We start from the raw sequence: 26,251 nt of genomic DNA on the forward strand, positions 1-26,251 counted from the left end.
TATGTAACTGTCTCCCAATAGTTCATATCTACCCAACGGAATGTGCTTCAAACAAGAAGTAAATTGCAAAGTAGAGATAGGCAAATTAATAACCCCATGTATCAACCATTCAGCTGATGGAATCTCAGCTACCGTGAAAGGCAGTTTCTCTAATTTCTCAATATTTAACATAACATATGTTGCTTCCTTTTTAGCCATCAGTTGTTGTTGACGAGTCAAATTAAAAGAGATAAAGATCTCTCTGGCACGAACGTGCTGCCATGGAACGCGACCCGCCTTCAAGGTCTGAAGAGTCCAACCCACCTGCATGATGGACCGCGTCTGACTCTGCCCATGATATAAAGAAGACATGTCCGATTTAATAATGTCAATGGCAGAGGAAACAATGCTGTCAATCGTGTAAACACGGTCAGAAAGGGTATGCATGCCATTATCAACAACAGACAAAGTCTGCATCAGATTTTCCTGATCAATCTGCCTCAACCGGGCTGCAGCCTCTTGTTGTGGAAGCTTCCAAATCTCATTATAAACCTCGTATAAGAACCTTTTCTTCCGTGGTACTTTGGGACCTGATAAAAAATCTTGTAAATCAGTAAAGCTTCCCCACACTGTATGTAGTTATAATATCAGCATGTTCTGGTGATACATAACAAGGGTCTGCCCTACTAGTCCTGAACCCCCCTGAAGAGGTGACAAAACGTTCATGACACATATTAGTGTCTACAGGCCATAATAACCACCCGCCTGGATGTAACGATGAAGTGTTAAACGTACCATTCTGGACCCAACGTGTAAAGTCACTAAAAGTAGCATTCACATAGTGCTGCCAATTTTTTTAATTTAGAAGGGACAGGTATACTAGGCAAAGTCAACTCCCTAATTGTCGCTAAGCCCAAACAGCTAGTCTGTTGTACTGTGTCATTGAGGAAAATCATCTGCACAGGGATAATACATGCTCTAAATAACGTGTCCCTGCCTTGCATTTGCCAATTTTTCGAACCCCAAACACTTTTCAAGTCAACAGTTTTAAACCAGTATTCATATCCCTCGACCGAAAGTTTAGATACAAACAAGTTGGAATACAGTAATTTAGTATCGGTCAATAACATTTGCTTATTAGAATACGGTGCAACTTTAAAATAGTAGGACTTAGCATTACGTTGATCATGCCCAGAAAAATATGCAAATTTATCATAATACGTTTTCGAACTCCCCTGTGGAGGAGTCGAGCAATGTTCCCATTGCACATAATTAAACATGGGCCTAGGGCTACTAGCTGTATGAATAAAGTGGTGTCCATAATAGTTGTAACAAAACATGTCACCATGATTATCTCTAAACTGGTAAGCATCATCATCGTCATAGACAGTATAATATTGCAAATCCGTTAGCATAGAATCTACTGTCTTCATATCCCAATCATCAGAAACAATGCCAGGTATAACAATATCATTCATTGATAATTTGAGGACATACGGTATTTGAATCAATTCAGTGGGACCATATATATGAAACATTACTTTATCCCACACAATTCCATCCGGAACTGGTATCGCAGAAATGTTTACAGTGGACAAGTCTCTTCGAACCATATGAGACGAAAAATGCGGCTTTACACAGTCTCCACGTGCTCAATGTCAGATCGATCAGGAAGAAAATGACCATGTATTATCAGAAAAAAAGTAACCACAAATCCCAACCATAATAAAAAAGTCATCACGGCCAAAAACAGCCAAAAATAGTTCCAAGGAAAAACAAAATATGTGCGTTTAAGCCAACCCAGCAGCCGTCATGGACCGTGTACAGAAGACATCGAGGACGAGGAGCCGGACACATCATTATCAGCATCGTTGAAGCAGCCAGAAGCAGTTCTAGCAAAAGGTGCAACTGTGAACAAAGAAGCAGATGGAGGCTCTCGCCGTGGCACGCTATAAACCACATGTTCAGAAACGTCAGTAGAACGTACAGCAATTTGATCACAAGATTCCATATTAATCGCCGTCGGTGGAACAATCGCAAGATCATCATCCACCCTCCCCAAGCTCGGAGAGGAAACAGTGTCGGTGAAAATCACCTGCAGCTGGACTTCTTCCCCAGTAGTGAGAGGGATTCCGGAACTACTGGGTGTCCCTCTTGGTCTGCTGTGCAGAATCGGCCATATGTTGTAACTTGACATTATCAATGGAAACAAAGCGATTTCCTTTGGCCCCTCGCAGCGGCGGTAAAATCACAGTTCTCGTGCCGCTCACCCCCAACACAGGGACAGGTTCTCGATAAGAAGGACCAAATTCTTTTTTAACTGCGACCTTTTCACGCACTAGATCCCCAATCCTGGGTATCCAACCAGTAGGTGTTACTGGCTCATCCTTAATTCCTGAGGAGGCAGCACTGGCAGAAGAGTTATCTTCACGGAATTGTTGTAAATCCTGCAAAACAGTGACACAATCATTTATGTCAAAGGGCGTATCTGCCGCCTCCACACCAGGACCATCTAGATCAGGAACATACATTCGTGTTCCAAACAGGCACTCATATGAAGTACGACCCCCCAGTGACCTTCTAGGCAAGTTATTAAGTGCTCTCTGTACTCCATATAGGTGGGCTAGCCAACCACGACCCGTACCTATAACTCTGGCCGTTAAGGACTGCTTTAAATCACGATTTAAACGCTCCACAACAGAATTTCCCTCGGGATGAAATGGAGACGAGAATTGGAGTTGGACCCCCAACGAAGCCATGGTGTCCCTGAATGCCTTAGAGGCAAAAGCAGGGCCCTGGTCCGAATGAAAAGCCGCAACTGCAAATGTATCGACAAAGATGCGCAAATCTTTAATAACAGTTCGAGCGTCAGCCGAGCGTTGTGGCCATACCCACACAAATCTGGAGCACGAATCTACAGCAACCAATATATATTTGTATGCACTATCTGGTGTCAGCGGACCACAGCGATCTAAGTACACACATTGTAATGGTTTATTTGAAATCAGAAGGGGCGTCTGCTGCGGGCGTCTAGCCGACGATGCTTTAATTTGTTGACAAACGTCACAACAAAGGACATATTGCTTTGTCTCTTTATAGAGACCAGGCCACCAGTAACAAGCCTGTAAAAGTGAAATCGTAGCAGCCACACCAGCATGTGCAGAAGCCACCCCCTCATGTGCTGCACAAATCAATCGAGGTCTCTCAATTTTATTGGGAATTTCACGTACACCAATGCCTGGAATTATAACAGTAGCATTCAGCGCACCATTCAAGCAGTAACTATATTTTGAAGGAAATCCTTTAGGAAAGGGTGTGCCATCAACCGTAGCCTTTATGGCAGCTGAAATCTCTGTGTCTGGTTTGGAACTCGAACGAGTCACTGCGGCCACAGTGGCGACAGCCACTGCCGATTTCGCGGCTTCATCAGCCAAAGTATTCCCAGCAACGTGTATTCCAACGCGCAGGTGTCCAAGTGTATGCACAACATGGACGCTAAGAAGCGTTTCCTTCAGATCCGCAAACTTACCCCACAACATTTTATGTTTAATGGTGTTGCCTTTAGAATCTCTGAACCCATTCATCTTCCAATAGTGTAGATATTCATTGAAAGACTGAACACAGTAGTAGGAGTCACAGACCAGCAAGGTTAAAGTCGCGGGATCCGCGTGCTCCAGTGCTAACCATAGAGCTTTGAGCTCAGCCAGCTGTGCCGTGCAATCTCCCAAGGTTTTAGTATAAGTATTTCTGGGGCAGAACACGTCCCCCTCCATAATGCCGCTCACCACCGCACATGCAGCAGAATACTGTTGTTTAGTCCCAACCGCTGGTTGCGCAGAGCCATCGGTATACATGACCACTTGATATTGGTCAATAGGCAACGTACCAGCAGGAACAGGGTATTCCATCTCATATTGAAGAAATTCTTGAGTCTGCAGTTTAGGGTCAAATACATAATCTATATCAGTAGCTGTCAAAGACGTAGCCCATTGTATCCATCGCGGGTGTAAAGCTTTCGAATTTGGAACACTCGCTTTTGTAACTGCCTCTAAGGCCGGAATCGGTGAAACGACAACGATGCGTTGACCCTGGGCCAGCGGTCTTTCTTTAATAACAGCCATCTGAACTGCCGTGAGAATTTTCTCAGTCTGTGCAAAACGTTGTTCTGCAGCAGAATACAAGTGAGACTTGTATGCAATCGGGACTGTCTCCCCCTCATTAAAGGTGACATAAGTAAACCCAACAGCCCCAGGTATCACCCTGATGACTAAATGTGTCTTATTGTCACGTGTGTGTAAGTGTTTAACTGCTAAGAGATCACTTTGTAATTCTCGTAGTATGTGTGTATGTTCAATCGTCCAAAATCTACTCGAAAAATTCGGGCGAATCAACTCGTATAAGGGTTTTATACGCGTCGCATAATCAGGAATGTAAGTTCTGCCAAAATTCAGAAACCCCAACAATGACTGGAGTTTCCGAACCGTATTAGGAGGCTGCAATAAAGCACATTTCTCCAAAAAATGTGGCGCTAAGCTCTTGCCCTCACTCGACAACTCATATCCCAGGAAAATGACGCTGCGGAAGGCAATCTTTGATTTCTTAAAATTAAACTTATAGCCAAAATCAGCAACCCCCACAACAATGCGCGATACACGCCTTAGATGTTGCAGAATCTCATCGTCTGTCAAATATATGTCATCAACATATGATAACGCTTCAGGGTCGAACTCATGCAGCATTTCAGTTACACGAGCTGAAAACAGTCCTGGGCTATTCTTATATCCCTGAGGCAAATGTCAAAAAAAATTCTGAGAGCCAAACGCACTGAAACAGGTATAGTCCCAACTCTCGGGCGCTATATTCTGGCAGAAAAATCCATTTGAGATATCTAATGTTGTCTTGTATTTTTTACGCACTATATTATTCATAAGCGCTGCGCTGTGTGAATTCTGTATTGCATACGTGCGTGTATGACTATTCAAATGTCTATAATCCACCACTATCCTATATGAATGGTCCGGTTTAGCAACCGGAAATAAGGGATTATTCATCGGCGAGACACAGGGCTCAATTACACCCTGATATTCCAACTGTGTAAGAATTTTTCTAACCGATGCCCTTGCTTCAAATTTGATAGGATACTGCGGTTGTGGCTGAGGTTCGCCCTTTATCGGAATTACATGATAAGGTGATTGTCTGTCCCACCCCACGTTATTTCTATACAAGGCGGGAGCCTGTGCTAGAGCCCATGATTCACTATAGGACTCCACTAGTTCTCTCGGAACAAGTGGTGAGAAGGAAGGTGTAATAACCTCCTCCCCAACTCGACAGTCGCGAACAAAGTCAGGTGGCCAATCCTGTTCGGCCAGCAGAACATCATATGATTTTACCACATGGTCCCAAAAAATGGCGTTTATAATACGGTCAATGTCCCCTTCCAATCGTAGAGTCACTGCATATACTCTATCAGGATCAGAGACTCGCATGTCCGCCGTCTCGACTTGTATGAAGTCATCAGTTGCTTTCACCTCCAGATGCTCTAGAAGATTCCGGCGAACTATTGTGACCTCTGCCGCGCTGTCTAACAGTGCTAACGCCCATGTCTTGTTCGTCAAGAGAACTCTCTTCTTGAGCGGCATGTCTAACCGAGACTGCTGCCACTTTCTTCTTCTTAAATTGCTGTTTTTGTTGCAGCGGTTTCTCTTCTTGTTTAATAGAAACCTCCGCCGAGCGTTGTGAATCCTGTCTCGGTTTCACGTACTCCGTCCTCCGCTCTGACCGCCCACCTCTCTCACTTCTCTTTTCCGAGGAGTCCTGAAAGGAATGAGATTGGCGTGTATCAGTATATTGATATCTATCAGGCGTCTTCAAAGTATCCCTATTCCTGAGATTATACTTATTCTGTGGGGTCTCCGGTTGCGGAGACTGTCCACCATCTTTCTTAGGTGTTTGCTGTTTCTTTTCCCAGCGCTTTTTCGAACCCTCAGGTTGTTGCTGTTTAGCATTATCTTTATTATTTTTACCCTGTAACTGGGGTTTTTGTGGTCTAGCCCCTAGTCTATCACGACCAATACTAGAATATGTTTCCGCTATTATTCTCGGAAGCTCCCGCTCCTGATTAAGCAGCGGAACATCCCGAAGACGCATTCGCACTGCCAGTGCTACTGCCTCTCCTTTGAGATTACTCAAAATAATAGAAGAAACTGTGGCAAAATTGCCCAGCAACTGCATACCCAAATCTAAGGCAGGGGCAGCCCCATATTCATCCTGAATCTGTTTAAGCACGTCCGGTAAATTAGCTAATGTCGGTGTACCGTGTGCCGTAGTGTAGAGCGCGGCAAACACCGTGCCCCAGGTATTACAAAGGTCCACTGGAGGAACCATCCCATACGGCAAACACATCGTCAAAATTCTATGTTTATCCTGAGGTCCCGTATGGGGAAATACTGCTTCCAGCGTATTAATTTTTTGCGCCAGCCAAAATGGAGTCTCCTCTCGTTTAGCCGGTACCTTACCCATAACTGAGTGTACAGTGGCCGGATTAATACCCGGAACCACAGCCTGTGGGTGCGCTGGAGCAGCACGCGCTGCATTCGTATTTAGTGTCTGCATTACAAACTGAACTAATCGTCTATATGTAGCCGTTAATTCTGTATATAAACGACGAACTTCAACCACTGCCAATTGAGCAACCGCAGGATGAGGTGTATATGTAGCCAATAAAGGTAGGACCATCATTACTCAGCGGACCTAACCTAACTTGTGCTACTGTGTGTGGGAGGGCGCCATGAAGCCAATTATGGTGTTCTTGATAAGATAGAGGTATTTCTAAATAAGCGTAAGCCCTGTATTGTCCAGGGACATTCGCAACAGTATATTCGTGAAAAGTATTTGTTCCCCCATCCACTGCTGGAAATCCGACCCAAGAATAAAATAGTTCAGTTCTATAGGCTGCATGGGCTTCCACCACAAAAGTGACTGGACCCCCCTGGACTGTCAGTCCATGTGTCAATAGATGTCCCGTGAGCGGGTGACGCATATTAATTGCTATATTCACTACATTAGGATTCGCCATTTAAAAAAAAAAATAGCTTCAGGTCAGAGAAGGCACACCAATATCGGGGTTTTTCCTTTCAAAGTTCAAGCTTGAACAACCAACCACTAATCAATAGGAGACACCTATGCCGTGGCGGCGGAAACCCTCAGCCCCACGGACGTCTCCATATACGGAACCGAGGAGTCAAAATATATATGAGACCAAGAGAGTCAGTCGGACCCAATCATTAGTGCCAGACCAAACGTTGGCGGCGCCATGTCGCGTGGGCTCTCATTATTCTAAATGAGACTACTGGATTTCTAGGTAGCAGGATCTATAACGGTGTGGGGGACTGAGTCTGACCCACGTGTAAAGAACTCTGTCACCCTAAATCCGGTTTTTGCTCCGGCTAACTAGCAGTGCCTCATTTCTCCCATGTGGAAGAAATGATTTGGCAGCCGAGCGCATGACATCTTTGGAACTTCTCAGGGAAGTCGTGGTTACTCAGATCCAAACCAACTCTCTTATTTCCAATATGATCTCATATACAAATGACAAAGACAGTATAAGTTTTATATAATGTTTTTAATAAAACAACTGTATTTTAGATATTAAGGCGTGAGCCGCAATAACCAGAACGATACAACACAGTAGGATTGAAATAGTCACCAAGAGAGTAAAACATAAGAACAAAGCTATCATATTGTCTAACAGTTTCTACTCTCCCTCTGCTTGTTCTATTTAGAGCACAGCATGTTAAGCTTCTAGCTTGCCTATTAGAATCACTGTGGAGACATCAGCCCTCATACCTGAGCAAGACCTGTGATCTTGTTTCAGCATCTGCAACGAGGCAGTCAGCGTCTAGTTGTGGTTCCCTGGTCGGAATCTCCCTCTTGCGTGTATTGGGACAAGGAAGTGATTTTATAACTAACATGTCATTGTGATCACAAAATGTTCCTACGCAGGAATGCCAAGTCTAAACTCCTACCACGTCTATCGGCAATGTACCAGACTGTATCCTTGACTGAAGCACAGAGTAAATATGTTATGGAGAACTCCAGTGCAGAAGTAGGCAAAACAGTGTGATATGAATAAAAAACAACACAGTAGAACTGGCTATTTGAAAAATAACAGTACGAAGCCTAATAAAAAGCATGTAGAGCAAAGTGCACAGAGGCTCTAAGCCGTCAGCAAATGAATAAAATATATTCAGGGCAAAGTGCACAAAGGCCTAAAGCCTGAAGCTAAAGCGCAATGAATACGTAAAACTAACCACACTACATGTTGTGTGGGTGAGTGTGAGCTGTGGATGTGCTGGCTACGCTGGGAGTGGAGGATGTGTCTTTTGGTGTGGGTGTGATGCTAGTGGTATAGTGGGAGTGGTAGATGTGTATGTTGGTGTAGTGTCTGGGGGTATGGTGGGAGTGGTGGATGTGTGTGGTGGTGTTTGTGTGATGGGAGTGGTGGATGTGTCTGTTGGTGTGGGTGTTGTATCTGGGGGAATAGTGTGGGTGATGGGTGGGTATGTGGGTGTGGCTCTGGTGTATGAGGGTATTGTGAGGTACTGGTGGCTGTTGTAAGTGGGGTGAGTGTCTGGTGAGTGGTTGTGTGCTTGTGTGTTTTGTGTTGTTTCTGTTTATATGTGCTGCTCAGGGCTGTTGAGCTGTGTGCATACTTATGTGTGAGCATGCTTGGGACAGGCATGGGAATAGGGAAATTGGATGGGGAAGAGACAGGTGGTGGGGTGGAAGTATGGGATGGGTGGCAGGCTTTTGTGAGGGAGGACGCCAGAGCCTGAAAAGATCTCTGTAGAGCAGAAATGGAACTGTGGATGCCTTCCAGGTATGCCACCATCTTTTGCAGATAGCTACCCTGCACCTGAATGGCATTCAGTAGTGCTGTCTGACCCACAGAGATGTTTCTCAGGAGGTCAATTGCATCCCCACTCAGGGCAGCAGGGGGGAACAGGGGCAGGGGTTGAGGTGCCTGGAGTGAAGTAGATGGTTCCCCTCTTTGGTGAGTGGGCCCAGCCAACTGAGTGGGGAGCCACAGGGGGGTGGAGATAGCAGTGGGGGAGGGGCAAGCAAGGATGGTGTAGGAACTGGCCCTGCATGCCCCATCACCACTAGGGAGTGTCTACTGGAGCTGGATTTGGATGACTACAATGTAGAGACAGTGTCCTCCGTGGCACTCCCCTCATCCTCTGGGACACTGGGTCCCTCTGTATCTGTGGTTCTCCAACCAGATGTACAGTGGCCAGCTGCTTCTCCACTGATGCTGGCCCTGTCTCCTCCGCTTGCCTGGGATGATGCTGGAATGCCAAATACAAATAGGTTTATTGCATGCACCAGAACACACTTCACCAACAGTAAAGATCACAGTACATTACTATAATGTACAGTAGACCCCAGCTACAAGGTCCACCAAAGTGGCTTCAACATTTGCAAGGCCACATGCATGCATGCTATATGAACTTTAAACAGTTGCCCACTGTAAAGTCAGAATCACAGACAACTTCAATTGCATTTGAACAGCTGCCTCAAACTCAATTCCGACAAGATGGAAGTCCTCGTCTTTGGCTCCACCCCCTCTGCATGAGATGATTCCTGGTGGCCTGCCACTCTCGGAGCCGCTCCTACTCCCACCGACCACGCACGCAACCTAGGATTCATCTTGGATTTCTCATTATCCATGACCCAACAAGTCAACGCCATCTCCTCCTCCTGCTTCAACACCCTCCGCATGCTCCGAAAGATCTACAAATGGATCCCACCGAAACCAGAAGAACAGTCACCCAAGCCCTCGTAAGCAGCACACTGGACTACGGCAATGCCCTTTACGCAGGAACCACGTGCAAACTCCAGAAGAGGCCGCAACGCATACAGAACGCCTCTGCAAGCCTCTACCTGGTCATCCCCCGCCACTGCCACATCACAGGCCATCTGAGAGACCTGCACTGGTTCCCAGTCAACAAGAGAATCACCTTCAAACTTCTCACCCACGCTCACAAAGCACTGCACAACACCGGACAAGAATACCTCAACAGACGGCTCTCTTTCTACACCCCGACCCAGCATCTCTGCTCCGCCGACCTCGCCCTCTCAATCATCCCTAGCATCCACAGAACTACAACCGGCGGCAGATCATTCTCGCACCTCGCCGCAAAGATGTGAAACACTCTTCCCGCACACCTGCGTCAGACCAAAGACCTCCTGACCTTCAGGAAACTTCTCAAGACCTGGCTGTTTGAGCAGTAGCAGCACCCCTCCCCACCTCAGTGCCTTGAGACCCTCACGGGTGAGTAGTGGGCTTTACAAATTCCTGATTGATTGATTGAAGTTGTGCAATCACAATACCCATGCAACAAGGAGGAACCCTTGTCACCTTCAATGGCTTGGGTTTTGTAGCATACCTTGGTAACCTGTTGTCATCAAATAGTATGGCAATTAAAAATGTATTCCTACTGATTCTACACAAGGCCCTGCAATCTGCAAATGTTCATATACCTCATACTACATCATGATGAAATGATGTTTAACTAATACAGCTATGTTGCAGCAAGGTGTACAGTAGCTGGAAGAAGCTGACAAGGAAAAACCTGTGTCATACTGTAAAAACTTCCAAATTGTAACTTACTTATATGTCCATTGTCAAAACAGTGTCATGAAAGAAGTACTAATGTAGCTTCGCAACATAACACGTCACACTGAAAAATACACTGGAGACAATCTGCTCAAAATGTCTGGGATATTTGCCTGCAAATACCTACAGCACAATGAATCAGCTAGGCCTAGGCAAATCACCAGTTGCGACTGATACTTGTAAGAACTCCATTCTAACATTGCATAAATAAAAGCCAATAGTCCATTGAATGTTGTTGAGGCTCAGGGAAACTCCATTACCTGAAAAGTTGGTTTAATCTGTTTCTCAAAAGAAAGGCACAGCACTGTACCTAATTTTCATGCAAACACATATATATTACTGAGTGTACATACTCACATATAATTCACACATTTCTGCATGTCACTACCTGATGCATGTCAATAGTCCGTTAATGATCCTTCAACAATAAACATGTGCAAAATACAACAATCGTATGGAAATGCACATTGTGAATAAGTACTGTAGGTCTACCTGTTATATCCTTCATTGCTTCAGCAGTTGGACATGAGAAATTACATTGAGAAATGGCATAGGTTATGTGTGACCCACTAGCCAATGTTGACACACTCCTGTCTGTAGTAACACATGAATTGTATACCCTGCACTTACAACTATTTTCAAATTAATTCTTGCATGCACACATATGTGATGGAATCAGACTTCATCCCATGAAGACAAATCAAATCAAATCATTAACATTTATAAAGCGCGCTACTCACCCGTGCGGGTCTCAAGGCGCTAGGGGAAAAAAGGGGGGGTTAACGCTGCTCGAACAGCCAGGTCTCTAGGAGTCTCCGGAAAGCGCGGTGGTCCTGGGTGGTCCTGAGGCTGGTGGGGAGGGAGTTCCAGGTCTTGGCCGCCAGGAAGGAGAAAGATCTCCCACCCGCCGTGGAGCGGCGGATGCGAGGGACAGCAGCAAGTGTGAGGCCAGAGGAGCGCAGGTGGCGGAAGGGGACGTAGAAGCTGAGGCGTCTGTTGAGGTATTCCGGTCCCTTGTCGTGGAAGGCTTTGTGTGCGTGGGTGAGAAGTCGGAAGGTGATCCTTTTGCTGACTGGGAGTCAATGCAGGTGTCTCAGGTGTGCGGAGATGTGGCTGCTGCGGGGTACGTCTAGGATGAGGCGGGCCGAGGCGTTTTGAATGCGTTGCAGGCGATTTTGGAGTTTGGCTGTGGTCCCGGCGTAGAGGGTGTTGCCGTAGTCCAGGCGGCTCGTGACGAGGGCGTGGGTCACGGTTTTTCTGGTGTCGGCGGGGATCCAGCGGAAGATCTTACGGAGCATGCAGAGGGTGAGGAAGCAGGCGGAGGACACGGCGTTGACTTGCTTAGTCATGGTGAGAAGAGTGTCCAAGATGAAGCCGAGGTTGCGGGCGTGGTCTGTGGGGGTCGGTACGGTGCCGAGGGCCGTGGGCCACCAGGAGTCGTCCCAGGCAGACGGGGTGTTGCCGAGGATGAGGACTTCCGTTTTTTCAGAGTTCAGCTTTAGGCGGCCTAGCCTCATCCAATCTGCGATGTCCTTCATACCCTCTTGTAGGTTGGTCTTGGCGCTGGCGGGGTCCTTGGTGAGGGAGAGTATAAGTTGGGTGTCGTTGACGTAGGAGGTGATGATGATGTCGTGCTTGCGTACGATGTCGGCGAGGGGGCTCATGTAGACATTGAAGAGTGTCGGGCTGAGTGATGAGCCTTGAGGTACGCCGCAGATGATCTCGGTGGGTTCTGAGCGAAACGGAGGGAGGTAAACTCTTTGTGAACGGTTTGCGAGGAAGGAGGCGATCCAGTCCAGGGCCTGGCCTTGGATCCCGGTGGAGCAGAGGCGGGTGATTAGGGTGCGGTGACAGACGGTGTCAAAGGCAGCCGAGAGGTCGAGGAGAATGAGGGCGGCTGTTTCACCGTTGTCCATCAGGGTTCTGATGTCGTCTGTGACTGAGATGAGGGCGGATTCAGTGCTGTGGTTGGTTCGGAATCCGGTTTGTGAGGGGTCGAGCAGGTTGTTGTCTTCCAGGAAGGTGGTCAGCTGTTTGTTGACGGTCTTCTCTATTACTTTGGCTGGGAAAGGCAGAAGAGAGATGGGGTGGAAGTTTTTCAGGTCGCTCGGGTCAGCCGTAGGTTTCTTTAGTAGGGCGTTGACTTCGGCGTGTTTCCAGCATTCGGGGAAGGTAGCAGAAGAAAAAGAAGAGTTGATGACGGTCTGGAGGTGCGGGGCGATGATGTCGTCGGCTTTGTTAAAGATGAAGTGCGGGCAAGGGTCCGAAGGGGCGCCGGAGTGGATAGAGTTCATGATGGATTTGGTTTCTTCCGTGTTGATGTGGGTCCAGTTGTTGAGGGTGATGGCCGGGGGTGCGGGTTCGGTGGTGTTTGGTTGGGTCTGGTGTCCGAAGCTGGCGTGGAGGTCGCTGATCTTGCGATGGAAGAAAGTGGCGAGGGATTCACACAGATCCTGAGAGGGCGTGACGGCGTTGGCGCTGGGGTTGGAGAACTCCTTGACGATGCTGAAGAGTTCTCTGCTGTTGTGGCTGTTTTTGTCCAGTCTGTCGGTGAAGAAGTTCCTTTTGGCAGCGCGGATCAGGTGGTGGTGTTCGCGGGTAGCGTTCTTGAGGGCGTTCATGTTGTCAGCGGTGTGGTCCTTGCGCCAGGCTTTCTCAAGGGCGTGACAAGTTTTCTTTGATTCTTTGAGGGTGTCAGAGAACCAGAGAGGTTTTTTGGTGTTGGTCTGTCGATGCGTGCGTTTGAGAGGAGCAAGGATGTCTGCGCAGTTGGAGATCCAGTTTGTGAGTTTGAGGGCTGCGTCGTTGGGGTCGGTGGTGAGGGTGGGTTGGTTGGCGGCTAGTGCGGAGAAGAGTTGCTCTTCAGGGATCTTGTTCCACTGTCGATGAGGGATGGGTTGAGTGCGGAGGTGGCGGGTCTCGCGTCGGAATGTGAAGTGGACGCAGCTGTGGTCGGTCCAGTGTAGGGCGGAGGTGTGGCTGAAGAAGACGTGTTTGCTGGTGGAAAAGATAGGGTCGAGCGTGTGTCCGGCGATGTGGGTGGCGGTGTTCACCAGTTGTTTGAGGCCGAGGTTGGCGAGGTTGTCGAGCAGGGTGGTGGTGTTGGGGTCGTTGTTTTGTTCCAGATGGAAGTTGAGGTTGCCTAGGAGGATGTAGTCCGGTGAGGCGAGGGCGTGCGGGGAGATGAAGTCGGCGATGGCGTCGCTGAAAGGGGCGCGTGGTCCGGGAGGACGGTAGACGAGGGATCCTCTGAGGGTGGTCCTCGGGTCGGTGCGAATCTGAAAATGCAGGTGTTCAGCGGCAAGAGGGGTGTCTTCGGTGGAGGTGGTGACGCTGATGGAGTCTTTGAAGACGATGGCGATACCTCCTCCTGCTTGGTTGGTGCAGTCTTTCCTGGAGATCTTGTAGCCTTCGGGGATGGCGGTGGCGACGTCTGGCGCAGAGGAGGTCTCCGTGATGAAGGCGACGTCCGGTGCTGTGGAATCCAGGAGGTCCCAGAGTTCGACGGCGTGTTTGTGGACGGAGCGAGCGTTGACTAGAATGCACTTGAGGTGGTTGATGGCGCGTGGGCTTGTGGTCGTGGTAGTAGCGTGGTGGAAGATGCGTTTGCAGGAGTTGCAGGCGAAGGGTCCATGGGTGCGTTTGGGGTGAGCTTGGAAGCAGGTGTTGGAGCGTCCTGGGTTGAGGGCGTGGAGGGTGGTGGGGTCGTAGCGGATCAGCGGGGCTTGGGAGAGGATGGGACCAGGGGTCGTGGCACTGGGCGCGGGCCAGGCGCGGACGGGCGCTCATGTGGGAAACAGTAGTGTAAATGATACTGCTAAAGTGAAAGGTACACATGCCAACATGTAGGCACAAATACTGTTGGCAACAGGGATGTTAGCCAACTCATGTAACTGTACATTCTCCACTTATCAAGGGAAATTATTGCTCGGTGACTGCATCCAAAGTGCACTAAATGCCATGTCACATGAATGAGGGCCACCATCACAAGTCACAGTACTGAGGTACCAGTACTCATGACACATTGAAGACAAGTAGCCTTGGTGGGTACAATTGTCACCCACAACATCAAACAAGATGAGCTGATTGATCACTATACTCAGACATGTGTCTGCTCAATAGAGCATATTGGTAGTGGACAGGACTCTGTGTGTACCTGGTCATTTGAACAATAGGCAAAGCACATAAGCATGCACATACTACCAAACCTACACACAAGGACCACCTCCAATATTCAGGGGGGCGGTGGCTGCCTCTAACACATAAAGGTAGCAATGTACCATGTATGAATCTGCCCCCTTGTAGATGCTGTGATTCCTTCAACCCCCCACCAAGCTCTGGGTATGCCACTACCAGTATGTGGGCTATTAGGTGGGGTCAGGGTCCCAAGTGCACCACTTCCACGTTGGGAGCACATCCCCAGCTGGACCTCCTTAATCTTCTGGGCCCAGCATCTCAGGTCCTCCCACCTTTTCTGAGAATGTATGCTGCGTCTGCGATAGATCCACAGGGTCCGCACTTTTTGGGGCGATGGCTCTCCAAATGGCTTGCTTCTGATGGGCGTTGACCTGTATGGAGACAATAGATAAATGAAGGGATCATAATTGCATAATTTGGGATATCTGTTTGGTCAATACACATTTTGTAGACACCTCGCACAAGCATTTTTGATTTGTTAACACACTGCATGTGGAAATTGCACATGCTGATAAGTACAGGGACATACATACACACTTTAGTAGTCATCTTCTGACTATCCGTAACCCTGGTCATGGTCTACAGTGACTAGCCAAGCCTACGAACATCATGTAGCCCAGGGCCAACCAACATGTACTGTGAAGTGAGCCACTGAGAAACACAACAAACCACTGTGACCTTCTGAAGAGTAAATTATTTGTGCATGTCTGTAAAGACACCTTTACATCCAGGCACATTGACTTGTTGCCTATGGTCCATACAGGCTATTACCGCAGTCAAGACTACTCCTTAAGACTTAGGTCACAATAAAAGGGCTGGCATGGGTGTCACTGAGAGCTTCCTCTCTGTGGATGTGTGGACATGTGGACTATATAATGGAATCTCATGCTACATCTGATTGAGTTTGTGTGGTATGTCCTGGTATCACAGGACACACATTGTACCATATTTGGCAGTGTTACAGAGATGACATTCAACATACCAAGGTATGTTTGGTCTGATTGGTTTAATGTAACACAGCTACTGATTCACATGCAATGATCTCTCCAGAACTAACCAACTATCTGCATTGTATGTTTGTCACTTGTGCAAGAGGCCAGTACAGTGCAAACAAGACTTAGGGAAAAGTGACAACAGACCTGCAGGAGTAATCGGCCTATCAGGAGTAAATGTCACACATTGACAATGTCGGTCTATGGAAAGATGTAGCAGGTCAGGGGGGTTACCTCAGTCACCATCCCAAATGTAGGCAATGTAAAAGCATTCAGTCCTACTATTCTGAAGACTCATTTTGGGAAGATGCAAGGATCTGCAGGGCTATAGGGAGTTCACCCTCTGGATCAGCTGCATTGCCACAGTAACTCTTCCCCAACCTGTGCTATGGTCCCTAATGTGAAGGCGTTGACAGGCTGAGCATACTGAACCAACATGAACATCACATTGCCATCACTTCAGTGCATAACAGCACATCTTGTGACCATCCTATCTGTGAACTCAAGGTTGTGTGGCACTCTGAAGGGGTCTGTGAGGTTTAGCTAGCTCTCAGACAACAGTTTGCCAAGGCCTCACCTGGGCGGAGTGATATGTGGGACTGTACACATTGCTAACACCGTCCTCAACTGCTTCTAACAGTAAAAATACACAGCTCATGCTGTAATGCAAATACATTTATTTTCTCTTTTACCATCATTTGAACATAATCATATATATCATTGCTACCCTGAAAACTTTACTTGCGTACACATGTGAATGCAACAGAAGGAGTATCTAAGGCTTTTCACATATCAAACAACACAATGGTCATTTGAAGTACACAAAGTACAGGGCCCCACAATCCATGGCATGTACTCCCTATGTATGGACCACAAAAGGTAATTACAGTCATCCAAAACAAATATCTGGGACTCAGAGACACATTGTACTCTGTGGGAAAGGAAAGGATGGTGTTGAACATAGTCAAATATGTATTTGAGATAGCAACCTGTTCCTCTGGTGAGCCATAGAGCTGACCATACAGGAAAAGGACCTCATCATCAAATTTCTCCAGCTCCTATGGGGAGAAAGCCGGGGGCCCTTTCACCTGCTTGGCCCAGCATGATTGCTCCCAGAGGAGGCACACAGCAGCTGAAGTGGCAGAGGTGTTGATGGCAGCAGTTTCAGAAGGCAAGTGAGTTTTTTTTCAGACCACGGCACACATGTACGTAATGTACGCAGTCATCACTGTAAACGGGCACAGCCATTGGTCCGCAACCATCACAGTCAACAACGTTAGCCTATGACTGGGACCGTCATGGATGAAACTTCCCATTGCGCGGTTGACTTCCACTGCCAGCAGCAGCTTCCAAAATTAAAAAATTCGATGTCAGGCATCCGCCATTTTAATGGTTGAAACTACAGTATTGCTGACTAGTAAATGCGCCACTACCACTTCAAATGTGTTGTAACATGTACTTATATGTAACACTCCATTGATGTGTAATTTCTGGTACACAATCATCAGTGTAGTGCATTACTGGTCATAAATGCCATATAACCGGGGTGCACTGTACACCGCAGGGGCAATATCTTGGAAGGAGAACACATACGTTTCTATGACATGGTGCACATGCAGACCGTATAGGTGTATGATGTGCACATATATGTTGTAGATGCATTTGTAGGCAACAATGGGAACTATAGCTGGATCTTGGGGAGTAGACAATCGAAATGTGAAATGTGTGTAATGGTTTTTCAGCCAGTAATGTTTTGTCACATTACTTTTGTCTTACTCATATGTGTAGCTCTGGACACTGTGACTGATGCACCTACTTATTTGAATCCACACATAGATACCCTGGGAGAGGAAGGAGACGACACCCTCCAGTGTACCATCCATTTCTAAACCTTCATACCATGGATCAATCAACCAATCAGTTTTTGTAAAGCACTACTACTCACCTGCGAGGTTCTCAAGGCACTTAGGGGGTGGTCTGGGCCTCATCTGAAGAACCAAGTCTTGAGATTCTTCCTGAAGATGGTGAGTGATGGGCTTTGTCTGAGGTGCCTGGGCCGGTTGTTCCAGCTCTTAGCGGCGAGGTAGGTGAAAGATCTTCCTCCAGCTGTGGTTTTCTGTATGCGTGGGATGGTGGCTAGTGCCTGCTGGGCTGAGGCGTCTGGCGGGATTATGGAAGGAGAAGCGATGGTTCCGGTATGCTGGTCCAATGTTGTGAATGGCCGTGTAGGTGTGGGTGAGTAGTTTGAAGATGATTCGGTTCTCCACTGGGAGCCAATGAGAGTTCTCAGGTGTTGGGAGATGTGTTCCTGGTGGTGGAGGTTCAGGACAAGTCTGGCGGCGGCGTTTTGGTTGAGTTGCAGTATCCTGATGTTTTTTGTTGTGGTGCTGGCATAAAGTGCTTTGCTGTAGTCGAGCTTGCTTGTGACTAAAGCATGGGTGACTGTCTTGCGGCAGTCAACCGGGATCGATTTGAAGATTTTGCAGAGTTGGCAAAGGGTGTGCCAGCAGGAAGAGGTGACTGCATTTACCTCTCAGGTCATTGATAGGGAAGAGTCAAGGATGAGTCCTAGGTTGCGGACAGGGTCAGTCATAGAGGGCGGGGCGCTGAGCGATGTTAGCCACCAGGAGTCATCCCAGGCTGAAGTGGAGTTTCCGAAGATGATGAGCTCGGTCTTGTCTGAGTTGAGCTTAAGGCAGCTCTCGCTCATCCAGGTGGCGACGGCTTCCATTCCTGTGTTAAAGTTCTTCTTAGTTTTGTTCGGGTCTTCAGTGATGGATATGATGAGTTGTGTCAACGACCTATGACACAATGTTCATTCAGTGGCCTCTGATAATGGCTGCAAGTGGGACCATGTAGATGTTGAAGAGTGCTGGGCTCAGGGAGGATCCCTGAGGGGCTCTGCAGCTGACTTCTGTTGGCTTGGATATGAAGGGTGGGAGCCTGACTCTCTGTGTCCTTCTGGAGAGGAAGGAGGGAATCAATTTCTGCGGATTCCTGCATTGTGGAGTCTGGTGCATAAGGTGCGTTGGAGATCACTTCGAAGGCTACTGAGAGGTTGAGGAGTATGAGTGCTGCAGTGTGGCCGTGGTTGAGGTGTGTGCGGATGTTATCGGTTGCTGCAGGAAGAGCTGTCTCCCCGCTGTGGTTGCTGCTGAAGCCAGACTGAGAGGTGTCCGGCAAGTTGTTGTCTTCGATGAATTGTCACAGTTGTGAGTTGATAGCTTTTTGCAGTACTTTGGCTGGGTAGGGTAATAGCGAGATGGGCTTGAAATTCTTTAGCTCTGATGCATTGGCCGTGGGTTTCTTCAGGAGGGGGGTGACTTCAAAGTGTTTCCAGTCTTCGGGGAAGGTGGCTGTGTTGATAGAGCATTTCAGCGTCTTGCAGAGCTCGGGGGCAATGGATGCGCTGGCTTTGTTGTAGATGTGGGGAGAACAGGGGTCTGAGGGAGCTCCGGAGTGAGTGCTGTTCATGATGCTTTCCGTCTCTTCTGTGGTGAGAGTGGACCAGCTGTGGATGGTTAGGGTGGGTTCTGGGGGGGGGCTGGGTCGGTCATAGGTTCTGATGCTGGGCGAGTTCTCCAGGAGGAAGCTGTCATAAATGTCCTTAATCTTGCAGTGGTAGAAAGTGCCAATTTGTCACAGAGGTCTTGCGACGGGGGGATGTTGGTGGCTTCGGAGGGGGGATTGATGAATTTGTTGAGTACTCTAAAGAGTCCTTTTGTGTTTTGCGTAGAGGAGCTGATGCGTTCACGGAGTGCAGCTTTTTTTGCGTTCTTGATGCATGGGTGGTGGGTGTCTGTGGCAGCTCTGAAGGAGGCGAGGTCTACGCTGTTTTGTTGTTTCTCCATTTCTTCTCTAAGCGCCTGCAGGTGTGCTTGGATTCCTGGAGCTCGGTGGTGAACCAGCTGGCTTTCTTTGGAATGCGCTTCACCAAAGTTGATTGGAGGGGGGCTAGGCATTGGTGCATTTGGTGATCCAGGAGTTGAGGTTGCGTGCTGCGGTGTTGACGTCATCAGTGGGAGGCGGGGGTGATTTGGCAGTGGTCGTGGTAAGTTGCTCATCGTGATTTCGTTCCATTTCCTGTGGGGGACCCTAGGGATGCGAATGCGGCTGTTGGGTTTGGTGATTAGGGAGTGTAGGTAGTGGTGATCTCTCCAGTCCGGGGTGGAGATGTTCTTGATGGTAATCCGGTTGCTTGAGGTGAAAATTGGGTCTAGTGTGTATCCTGTGGCATGTGTGGGCACGGTGATCAGCTGTCTGAGGCCGAGGGTGGCTAGGTTGTCGAATATGGAAGTGTTGTTTCGGTCGTTGCGGTCCTCGAGGTGGAAATTCAGGTCGCCGAGGAGGAGGTAGTCAGTGGATGTCAGGGCGAGGGAGGTGGCGATGTGTACAATGGCATCGATGAAGGCTGGGCGGGGGCCAGGCGGTCTGTAGACCAGGATGCCGTGGACGGAGGAGTTGTGAGTGGCGTGGATCAGGAAGTGAAGGTGTTCCATTGTGGTGCAGTGTTCCTATGTGTTGACTGTGATGTGTAGTGAGGAATTGTGTACGACGGCCAGTTCTCCGCCTGGAGGGGAGGGCCCGTCCTTCCTTAGTATGTTGTAGCCGTCTGGGATTGCCATGTCTGGTCCAGAGGTAGGGTTGGACAAGGTCTCGGTTAGGAATGCGATGTCTGGGTGGATGGAGTCGTTCAGGTCCCAAAGTTCGGTGGTGTGCTTATGGAGGGAGCGTATATTCAGGAGGAGGCAGTTGATGGGGTTGTGGTGGGCGTCGGTGGTTCCGGGTGTGGGGTGTTCCAGCTGTTTGTTGTGGCTGAAGCTGAGGTTGCAGTTCCGGCAGGAAAAAGGTCAGTGGGTGTCCTTAGAGGTGCAATGCAGCAGGCGCTGAGACGTCCAGTATTAAGGTGTTGGAGGATCTTGGCGTCGAAATGGAGGGTGGCCAGGGAGCGGCTTGGAAATTCAGGGTTCCTGATGCTGGGCACAGTCCAGGCACGGATGGGCACAGACGGGCTTGCCTTTGGTGCAGCCGCACTGCGGCCACCATTAAGAAGTAGAGGGAGGCAGGGGTTTCGGTCAGCTGGGAGGCGGGAGGGCGGGATAATCGCTTCACGAGGGGCACAGGGCGGCAGCGGCACGGGAGGGAGAAAGGCAGAAAGAGGCGAGGAGACTGAAAAACAAGATTAGAAAAAAGATTAGAGTGAAAGATTAGAAAACAGTGAAAGCAGAGGTAAAAGGCAGGAGTAAGGAGAGAGACAGAAGAGAGACAGGAGACACTTACTTGCGGATGGTCACTAGGCCACCAGGGATGAGGCCAGGCAGAAGCCTGTGAGTGGAGGAGGGCCTCAAACTGAGAGTCAGGCGTGCTCTCAGTTCGATCCAGAGGAGGGGCAGAGGCAGGAGCAGCAGCAGCCAGAGGAGCTGGGGAGGGCAACAGACACTGACCTGAGGTCAGAGGAGTTGCCCTTTCACAGCGCTGCGGAAAGCATCAAGAAGGGGAGGGACATAGGGGGTTCGGTCAGGCGGGAGGGCGGGAAAAGAGCTTTGCGGCGAGGGTGGCAGGGCAGCAGTGACATTCAAGGGAAAGAGGCAGAAAGAGGCGAGGAGACTCCAAATAAAAGATTAGAAAAAAGATTAGAATTAAAGTTTAGAAAATGAGTGAAAGCAGAGGTAAAAGGCAGGAGTAAGGAGCGAGACACTAGGCCACCAGGGATGAGGCGCAGGCAGGAACCTGTGGGTGGAGGAGGGCCTTGAACTAAGAGTCAGGCAAGTTCTCAGTTTGATCTAGAGGAGGGACAGAGGCAGCAGCAGCGGGAGGAGCTGGGGAGGGCAACAGACGCTGACCAGAGGTTAGGAAAGGGATGTAATAAAACAGTTTAGTATGAATAGGCAAACTATACAAGATCTATGTCATCAGTTGGAGCCAGATCAAATGCCTCAAAACACTAATCCAACATATATACCACCAATTGTGAGACTCACTGCAGTATTACACTTTTTGTTTCTGTTTGTTTGTTTAGGAACCTTCACCATGGCATCTTCATTTGGACATTTCAGAGATGTGACATTGGCAGGTATTTGAAGCTGTGGGGACATACGATGTGGACATGGATTGTTAATGATGAGCGAACATCAGGTGTGACATGGCTAACAAGTTCCTTTGGGCAAGTGCACAATGGCCTTTTGTTTTGAGTAACAGAAAGAGGGCCTTATGGTCGTTGTAATCATGTCACTTTCTCTACTTCCTAACACTTAACATCTGTTTAGTCTGGCATACCTTTTGCCACACAGCAGTTAGGTTGGACCATACATTTACATATTGACACATACCATGGGTCCTGGGATGATCATTTGATATTAAAACACTTACAGATCCCATTCCAACATATGGCATGTGATGGAGATTGATACATGTGATGTTATGTACGACAATAAACAAATTGACAATCTACTGTCTAATACTTTGGGTATTGCCGTTTATCAAAGAAGATGAACAACTGGCAAAAGCTGAGTTGTGAGCATACAGGATATTGAAGTTTTGTGACAGTGTTTGTGGTGTGACTTACCAGACTCCGCCCCCCAGCTATTCCTGTCAAGCCCTCTTGATGCAGGATGGCCAAGACCTTCTCCTTCCAGGGAAGGAGTTGTAATGGGGTGCCGGTAGGACCACCACCAGTTTTCAGGGTCTCTAGATGTTGCCTGGAGGCCTGGGAAGGCACCTTCTCTCTCAGGTCGCTCCACCTCTTCCTAATATCCTCCTTTATGTGCAAGGTGGTGCCTACAGCATTCACTCTGTCAACTATCCTTTGCCACATTGCCATTTTCCTACTGAGAGGAATATGTTGGGCTTCAAACAACTGTGGCTTACTCTTATGATTTCATTCACCGCAACTCTCAACTCATCACCTGAAAAACATGGATTTTTGCGGCGTTATATGACTGAAATTAAAGTGGGTGAAAGTGACTAACTAAACAACATAAATGATATTGGAGAAAAACTAAAACAAATATGTGTGTGGAAGGTGTAAAATGGGATTTTGCAATAGGCTCAGTGGGTGGCCATGGCCATGACGGCAATGGAGTACCGACTGCCAATATTGTTCAACCTGCATACATTGTAATTCAGCAGCCGGAAGACAGCTGGTGAAGCGGTCTTCTTGGGACCACCACTGTGCCGGTTTGGCGGTCTCACCACCAAACTTGTAATAGGGCCGATAGTCTTTACCACCCATATTCTTTTACCACACATGTCTTTACCACGTATATCTTTTCCATGCATAATGGTAATTATTAGTGAACTAAGTATAGGTGTAAGTGGTATTATTGAATTATTGTTCATTCATATTCTTAAAATTAGTAATTTAAATTATAATTTATATATTTAATAATTTAATTTAGGTGTGGAATGTTAGGCATATTAATTTGCAAATATATAAAAATATGTATGTATTAATTATTAAAATTATTAAAACCATTCCACTAAAGTGTTTAAAATATATGAATATTTTATTAAATTATTAAATAACATCTAAATAAACACCTTAAAATCAAGAATCTAAATAAAGACAAATAATACAATTAATTTTAAAAATTGCGAGCATAACACCTATGAATATCAAAAATTAAATAATGTAGTTAAATACATTAAATAATATGTTTATGAAATAATTACAATTTATATAATAAATGTTTATAAGTAAACAAATAACCACAAGCAATTGAAAATTAAAAAATATTTATTAAACAAGAAACAAATATTTAGGAAATCCATAAAAAACTAGGGGTACTTGTTTAATAAATATTTCATCTTATTTCAAAATGTAATGCGATTTTTCAAAATACAGAAAAACATTATAAAAACATTTTAAACCTTAGTTCCCATGATTTTCTATTCACTTCTATGGGAGAAATTTCCATTTCCAGTTTTTAATTTTCACCTTGATGTATACAGTTGTGCTTCTGTTTCTATAGTCGGCAGAGCATTGCAGTCTAGACTGGAAGCAAGGTTGGTCTGCAGTCAAAGTAAGAGCAATTTAATTTACTTAGCAAAACATATAGATTAAGACATTGAATGAAATGAGTGAGTTGGTGGAGGTACAGTAAAGTTAAATAAAAATGTTTTGTATGCATTTTATTTTCTACCCAGATTCAAATCCCCAGTTTATTTGTCATATTTATTCTTTTAACAAGATTTTTTAGCAGTTTTTTGTGATTTGAACTAAATGGCAACTTTATTTTTTCAACAGGTTTTTTTTAATCGGTTTCAAACAAGAGAGGAAAATAAATGTTTTAAAAATGATGCTTTAGGTTAGGTGTTTTTAAATCTGCTGTTTTATGGATCAAATCTGTTTATTGGTACATAATATGTGTGAACAAAATACACAGCTATGCGCCTACAACCGCATCGGCCGGCAGCAAGAAAACAGTAAAGTGTCACCTGTCGCACATGCCAGGGGAGTGTGCTGTTTGACATGGGCTGACATATGGTATTTTCCTTCTCGTCACCGACATCCATATGCCAGGACCGTTACCACATGTAGCAAGAAAACCGGTCAAAGGGGGGATGGGAAAACAAGGGAAAAATACAACAAAAGTACAAGATAAAACAACAGTGCTCCCCATTCATCGTTCAGCGATGCCTCCCCAGCTAGCCCCCCCAGCACATTGCACCCCCCTCCAAGAGGCCCATAAATCCCATTTCACTCTAGCGCAGCCAACTGTTCCTCCCACAATCAAGCATCCTGCAGCAGTCTCAAAGTCTTTAAATATGCAGGGCAAGTGCGTTTGCTGAATTCAGTGGATAGAATCTGAATGAAGGGTCTCCAGAGAATGGAGATATCTTCTGCTCTCTGCCTAGTCGCCAGTGTTATTTTCTCCATCGTTAGGATGAACCATAGTTTGTGGAGCCATGAGGTGTAGCTAGGAAGTCTGTCTGAGCCCATAGACATAGTATTGTCTGGTGTGCCACACTGAGAGCAAGGGCAATCTGTCGTCCCTTCAAAGAGCGAAGTGGGAAGGTAAGAGGGTTAGGCAGACCCAGGATAACATATGTCGGAAGTCTGGGAATCTCAGTGTGGAATACTCTATCTATATGATCAAGGATGCTCTTCCAATATCTTTTCAACTTGGGACAATGCCACAACAGGTGTGTGAGTGTGCCCGGGTTTACCGCAACCCCTCCAGCAGAGCCCAGATTTAGTGGGGTCCCACGTGTGCAACCTCGCCAGGGTATAGCACCAGTATGTGGCTAACTTAAAAGCTGTCTCCGCCCCTGATATGTTGTGAGCTGTGTGATGTGCTCTGAAGTAGATACTCTCCCACTCATCCTCTGTCAGCTCCCTCTCCACCTCTCTCTCCCACCTTTTCTGCCCCCTGGTTTTAGAAGGTGGTGATGCCACATGAAGACGTTTATACAATTCCAATACCACCCGCTTGTCATCTTTCTTTACCAGGAGCCATTTCTCAAAAGGCGTGAGTGTTCTAGCTACTGAGGGCCTGACCGTCGGCTGGAGTGCCCAGTGTCTAACTTTATAGTACATCAGTCTGTCTGCCTCTGTGAGTTCGTATGTCTCACTCATCTGATCAAATGGGATAATTCCATCTGAATTAAATAGACTCCCCACCCTCTTACAACCTCCCTCCTACCAACGGTGGAAGTTCTCTGACTGCAAGCCAGGGGCGAAGTCGGGATTCTCTCAAACAGGCGACATGAGAGAGGGTAAGGTCGTCAAACCGTGTCTTGTCGCCACCGCGTCCCACACCCGGAGCGTCACACCAGTGATTGGTGAGGAATATAGCCCCTGTGCTCTGTGTCTGCGTCGTAGCCAGGGCTCCTTCCAGATGTGGGACCCAGCAACCACCTGGTCCATGAAGCACCAGTGCTTCTCCGTAAGCAGGCGGCTCCACTCCAGCATAAAGCGCAGCTGGGCCGCTTGGTAATACCTCAACAGGCAAGGGACCGCCAGTCCCCCCTCTGCCTTAGGACGGTATAGTGTGTGACGCAATATGCGTGCAGGCTTCCTAATCCATATAAATTTCAGGATCGCCGTCTGGAGTGTAGTTATGGTGTTAGGCGGCAGAGTCAGAGGAAGTGTCTGAAACAAATAGAGTATGCGCGGCAAGATTATCATTTTGATTGCAGCCACCCTACCGAACCATGATAGTTTGTGCTTCCCCCACGTCTCTAAGTCCTTCAGTATCTCCCTTGAGAGAGAGGCATAGTTCAAGCTAGCCGTCTTCGCCGCTGTCGCTGCTAAAGCTATGCCTAGATACGGGACATGTGAAGTTGTCCATATAAAAGGGTATCTGGAACGGAAGTCCTCCTCCTGCTCAGGGAGGACTGACAAGTTTGAGACTTGAGATTTCTGTGTGTTCACCTTAAACCCGGAAACTGTGCCAAAAGTGTA

Source organism: Pleurodeles waltl, chromosome 6 (assembly GCF_031143425.1).
Source record: "Pleurodeles waltl isolate 20211129_DDA chromosome 6, aPleWal1.hap1.20221129, whole genome shotgun sequence".
Lineage (NCBI taxonomy): Eukaryota > Metazoa > Chordata > Amphibia > Caudata > Salamandridae > Pleurodeles > Pleurodeles waltl.